Genomic DNA, 6634 nt, shown 5'->3' on the forward strand with positions numbered 1-6634 from the left:
GCCACCTCTCAGACTGAGACGCGGCGAGGTTCTCATCAACTCACACCAGAACATGAATCCACTCCATCACCAACAGTCACCTCAGGGCACAGTCTCATCCCCTCCTTGGGGGCTTCTGAAACGCCCATCTCTCTGACCCAAGCAGGTAGTGACACGTGACTTGAAAAGAGGTAAGGGGGACGGGGTGGGGTATGAGGAATGAGTCACAGGACAACTTCTCGGCCCTCCGTGACACTGTATCTATGGGGGGCGAGGCACCCACACCCCAAACTGTACCTGGAGATGCAGGAAAACCCAGGAGCAGAGGGGAAAGAAAAAAAAAAAAAAGGAACAGTCACTTAATGCTTCTCTCACGGTTCTCCCCTGCCCTGGTTGCGTCGCCAAGTTCTCGGGCACAGGCAGGGCCTGTCTAGCTGGGGGAGCTGCTGCTCTGGGAGTTTGGGGAGTCCTGCTCGTTGATGGTGTTCAGCAGGAGGCAGGCAGGCGCGGCAGGTGAGGGTGCCCGGGCTCCCGGGCCTGCTCCTCGGAGGGCTGGCAGAGCCCTTCCTCCTCGTCGCCAGGGGGCGGCACGTGGCAGCTGTCGCAGAAGTCCAGGGGCCCCGTCCAGAGCACCGTCGATGAGCGCGTTGAACTCTTTGAGGTCGTCATCATGGTGGCCCCGGTTGCACACACACACACCTTGATGCCCGAGTCACCTGTGAAGCAGCGACGTCTGCCGGGCGTCTTGTCTTTGCTGTCAGGGAGGGCGCCGCCCTGCTCGGAGCTGTACTCTTTCAGCAGCTCCTCCTTACATTCGGAATCCTTGTCCAGGAAGGCTCCAGGGTCCACCTCCACCTGGCCACAGAGCCACTGGGCTCCATCTCGGGGGCTTTGGTGGCTGCTGGGTCTGCTGGCACGTCGGAGGGCTCAGGGTCAGCGATGCTCGGGGGTCGCGTGCTGCTTCTGCTGGGCCCGGACGGGGGGCTGCTCTGAGCCCCCTGGGAGCCCCTGGTGGGGTCGGCGCCCAGGGGGCTGCCGCCAGTAGGGCCACACTGTGCAGGCAGCTGCTGCTGGAGCTGGAAGGCACTGTATGGTGGGGGAGGAGTCGGAGGTCGGTTCCACTTCCTCATAAGGAGGTAGTAAAGAGTTCGGCAAAAACCTGAAATAAAATGGCAGCGCTGAGTAATTGTGGGCTTCCCGGGAGGCGATCAGGTTGATTTCATGTTGCCGCTGTTGGGCCTGAAGGCGGTGCTTGGCTCGGCGGTGGTGGCACACGCAGCAGCAGCTCAGGATGATGATGATGGTCCACACGAGCCAGAACCACCAGAGTTCATAGTAGTAGCTGCAGCCCTGAGACTGTCCATAGCAGTGTCCTATGTCACAGATGGAGCTTTGATTGTTGGTACCCACGCAGGTTTCCTTATCCTGGTGAAGTGCCTGTCATCTGGCCAGTGGAGGCTAAAGGAGACTAGGGTTGAAGGCCCCCGAGTTTCTCATTTCACAATCAAGGAATCTTGAAGGTGGGCATGGTCAGCCAGACACTGGATGGGGACACCCAGCCTAGGCCCTGGAGAGCCTATAATCCCACAGTCCCCAGTTCCACTTCTAAGAATCTAGCAAACTGGTCATTGCTCCACCTGGTCCTGATGGTCCCTCAAACGTCAGTCCAACAACCACAGCACCCACAGAGTAGCCAGCTTGTGCCCAGCACCCACAGATGAGGGGCATCCTGGACCTGGAAGAGAGGGCTCTCCTCCAGACACAGCTCTGGTAAGGTCCAGGACCGTCAGCTTTCCTCGTGGCGACCTGAGAACATCTAACGGTTTCTGCAGGCTGAGCGTGTGTGAGAACAAACTAATATTCGTGAGGCCGAAAATGAGAGGAGAGCTAAGATCTGCGGGGCTTCAGCCCTGGCTGACAGGGGGCTGGGCAGTGCCTGGGGGAGCAGGAGCGCCACACCACCCAGGAGCCTTCTCCTCTCCATTCCCCTCCCCCTCCTCCGCCATGGCACCGCCACCTGCCTCCTCCTCCTCCCTCTTCTTCCTTGTGCTTATTGTTTGTTACTGGCATTTAGAAACGCAATTGACTTATGTATCTCATCCAGACACCTTGCTAAATTGCCTATTTCTCATATTTTCTGTAGACTATTCTGAAGGAAATGACATCTGTGAATAATGAACATTTTTGTTTTTTCCTTTTAAATCTTTGTTTTTTCTTTCTTTATCTTTTTTTCCCTTTTTTTGCGCTACGCGGGCCTCTCACAGCTGCGGCCCCTCCAGTTGCGGAGCACAGGCTCCGGACGCGCAGGCTCAGCGGCCATGGCTCACCGGCCCAGCCACTGCTTGGCATGTGGGATCTTCCCGGACCGGGGCACAAACCCGTGTCCCCTGCATCGGCAGGCAGACTCTCAACCACTGCGCCACCAGGAAAGCCCCTTTCTTTATCTTATTTTACTGCACTGGCTAGAACCTCCAGAATGATGTTGAATAAAGTGAAGCTAGTGAACATCTTTGTCTTGTTTCTGATTTTAAAAGGAAAATCTTTCAACTTTTGACTATTAAGTAGGATGTTTGCTATACATTTTTTGTTGTTGTTGGTACCTTTATTGGGTTAAAGGTGTTCCCTTCTACCCCTATTTTGCTAAGAATATTAATATGGGTGTTCTATATTAGTATTGAAATGTATCAAATGCTTCTTCTGCAACAACTGAGGTATTCATATGGTTTATATATATATATACATGCTACACTTCTACTTCTGGGATAAACTCAGCTTGGTATCTATATCCATCAAGGCTTACTTGCAGAGAACAGAAACCATTCTAGCTATTCTAAGCAGAAAGGGATTTAATACATGGAATTAGGATGTTTTTAGTTTCACATTACCAAAAAACCCCCCAAAGCCAACTCAAATGTGATTAAACAATATATGGAAAAGTATGAGTTTGCTCAGTGTTGAATGCATGGTTCTATAAATCAAGCTTGTTAATTGTATTAATTAGATATTCTATATCTTCACTGATTTCTGTCTAGTTGACCTATCAATGATTGAGAAGAATGTGTTTATTATCCACTACAATTTTTATCAATTTCTCCCTATAGTCCTATTGCTTTCTTATTTCTCTTGAGACTATTTTATTAGGTGCATACAGTTGAGAACTGTTACATCTTCCTACTGAATTTTGCCCTTCATCATAATGTTATTCCTCTGTATCCCTAATAATGCTTCTGGCCTTAAGGTCTATTTTGTCTGACATTAATATAGCACCTCAGTTTTCTTTTGGAGAGTATTTACTTAGCATACATTTTACTTTCAATGTTTTTATGCCTTTAAATTTTAGGTGAGTCTCTTATAAACAGCATATAGTTGGATTGGGGCCAAGACCGAAAAATAGATGTTTGTCATTTTTTGTCTGCTCAACATCCCAAACCTCTTCTTACTTGAGGGAAATCTTCCTTTATGTGAGTCTGTGAGAGGCAGAACATCATTTTCACTACAGTGCCTAGAGATACCAAATATTCCCTCTTCCACCCTGTGGTGGCTAAGTGCTGGGGCATGACTCAGCCTTGACCAGTTGGATGCTCCAGCCACAGTCTGGAATATTGAATGACACAAAGATGACACAATTTATAATTCAGGCATGGCAGAGGCAGCAGTATCCAATGACGGTAGCAGCAGTGCTCAGCAACAGCCGTGTCCAATTGTGGTAGTGTCCAGTGCCGACAGTGCCCTAACCAGACTTTTCCTGTGCTGACCTTGGCTGTGGTTCCCAATGCCTGGCCTCTCTTGGTTTCTGCTTGTTTTATAGGACCAGTTCTCCTTCTGCTTGATTCTGGAAGCCACCTGATCTCTTTATATTAAATACCCTTTTTTGCTCAAGTAAAGGAAACCCTGTTTCTATCGCTTGCAAACAAGAATCCTGACTGATATAAAAGTGTTCTTTCTTCCTCTGGAATTGATGAAGAGGAGATAATATGAAAGGGGAATATGTGAGGTCTGGATTTTCTGGAGCCATTTTTGTTATAACAGGGAAGCCAGCTGGGTATAAAATCAACATAGAAGAAAGGTAGACATATAAAGGCAGAACCCTGATAACGCCTTGAATCTCTGGATCCAACCATACCTAAAGTTATCCTTACTCTGGACTTCAGTCTTATAAGTAAATAAATTTCAAGTATTATTTAATCTCACTCAAGTGTACTTTTCTGTCTCTTGCAACCAAACACATCCTACCTGATACCTTTCCATTCTGCCTTTGAAAAGGAATCCCTCATTTGATTCTGCAATAGACTTTTAGCTGCTATTCTTTCTTTCCTAGTTGAACTCCTCATAAACGATTTAAAATCTTGGTGTCTTCATTTCCTGACTGCCCTTTCCTGCTTAATCCACTAAAGTCTGGATTCCTTCTTTACCACTCTGCTAACACTATCCTTTTACATCAGCAACAGTCTTCTCCTTTCTTAATTCAGTGCCACATTCTCAAAGTCATTCATTCATTCAATGAGCATCTTTACATGCTCACTTTTGCAAAGTGTAGCGCTACTGTTATTCACTGAACAGATACTTACTGAACATCTAATGTATGCCAGACTTTTAGATAAAAAAACAAATTATATAGGGTCCTTAATCTCATGTAGGATTACTATTTTATCAGAGAAGACAGAAACTAACTATAATAAACTATAGTGAACGTTACTAGAATATCTCCCTAGGAAGTTAACATTTAAGCTAAGGCCTAAAAGTTGAATATAGAAGGATGGGAGTAATGCAAAGATAATGTTAATAGAAAAGGGATGGAGGCAAAGGAGGATCATGCAAAACTCATGGAACTGTAAGAAGCCCAGCATTGCTGGGTAAAAAAGTACAAAGAAGAGAGTGGCAGGAAACAAGATGAGACCAAATCATAGACAGCCTTGAAACCCCATCAAGAAGTTTGAAGACAGTGGGAAGCTGCTGAAGGATTTTAATCATCAGACTGATTGATTTACATTTGTTAAAGACTGCTTTGTGGTTTGGAGGAGAATAAGAGTGTTTTCAGGGCTTCCCTGGTGGCACAGTGGTTGAGAGTCCGCCTGCCGATGCAGGGGAGCCGGGTTCGTGCCCCAGTCCGGGAAGATGCCACATGCCGCGGAGCGGCTGGGCCCGTGACCGCTGAGCCTGCGCGTCTGGAGCCTGTGCTCCGCAGCGGGAGAGGACACAACAGCGAGAGGCCCACATACCGCAAAAAAAAAAAAAAAAAAAAAAAAAAAAAAAGAGTGTTTTCAGGAGATCAGAGAGTATTTGCCGGTGTCTGGCATTTGATGGCCTAGAGCACAGGGGTGGCCATAGGGATAAAGAAAAGGGAATTGATCTGAGACATATTTGGGAAGTAGGCCCAAAAGGATATTAACAGAGGTAGAGAGTGATAAGCCACTGAAATGTGGAACGCAAAAATACACATGACTCTGCACTGTAGAAAGGATAAGCCACATAAAGAATGTAATACATACATAAATGAGATACATATATTAAAGACAGTACAAATATCTACCAATCTTCCCCCATTTTCCAGCTACCAGACTAGTTTTTCTCTCATCTTCAGTTTAGGAACACTTCCTTACAATTCTCTGCCAAGGTACAACTCTGCCCATTATGAATGCAATTCTTGATATTGTTTCACAGAGCAATTTATCTCCTCACCATCCCAATTAATCTTTTATAAAACAATATTTTAGCTTTCTCTATGTGTCACCAAAAGACCCATTAAACCATTTTTCACAACAAATCTATTGGCATTTTTTCTCTCTAGGCTTAGATGATGTTCAGGACTCTTTCGCTCATGATGTGCTTTTCGTGAGCTCCCCAGAAATTCCCTTACTAGGGTTATCTAACTGCAGATCCCTCCAGGTCAATGTTTCTCCTCTGACTGGTCTTTACAATGCTGAATCCGAGTTCACCTCCAGCCATTTTCTATTAAGGTAACCGTCATCTTAGCAAGAAGCTCTGTTGGGCTAGATCCTCTTTTATGTGACCCCCAGGCTGGTCTCTATCTGTGGTCCATATCTGGTCCTCAAGAAAAAAAAAAATCCCCCTTGATCAATTCAATCTCAACACTGCCTTCTTCTCTACTGCCACAGGCTGCTTCAGCCAACCTCTTTTCTTTCTTTCTTTTTTCAAATTTTGTTTTACTATGGTAAGAACACTTAACATGAGGTATACCTTCTTAACAAATTTTTAAGTGTATGATACATTATCGTTAACTACATGTACAATGTCATACAGCAGATCTCTAGAGCTTATCCATCTTGCTTCACTGAAACTTTATGCCTGTTGATTAGTGTAATTTCCCATGACTAATGATGTTGAGCATTTTTTCATGTACTTATTGGCCATTTGTATATCTTCCTTAGAGAAATATTTATTCACATCCTTCGCCCACTTTTTAATTGGGTTGTCTTATTATTTAGTTGTAAGAATACTTTAGATATTCTAGATACAAATCCCTTATCAGATATAAGATTTGCTAACATTTTCTTCCATTGTGTGGATTTTTTCACTTTCTTGATAGTGTCTTTTGAAGCTCAAAAGTTTTAAATTTTGAAGAAGTCCAATTTATCTATTTTTTTTCTTTTGTTGCCTGTGATTTTGATGTCATATCTAAAAATCCTTTGCCAAA

At 45.2% G+C, this 6634-nt stretch overlaps 1 pseudogene; it reads right to left on the reverse strand.

Annotated features, from left to right (window-relative positions):
* Positions 1 to 409: 409 nt before the first annotated feature.
* LOC132482168 (WW domain binding protein 1-like) lies at positions 410 to 1963 on the reverse strand (annotated as a pseudogene).
* Positions 1964 to 6634: the final 4671 nt, after the last annotated feature.

Source organism: Mesoplodon densirostris, chromosome 2 (genome assembly GCF_025265405.1).
Source record: "Mesoplodon densirostris isolate mMesDen1 chromosome 2, mMesDen1 primary haplotype, whole genome shotgun sequence".
NCBI classification, from domain to species: Eukaryota; Metazoa; Chordata; class Mammalia; order Artiodactyla; family Ziphiidae; genus Mesoplodon; species Mesoplodon densirostris.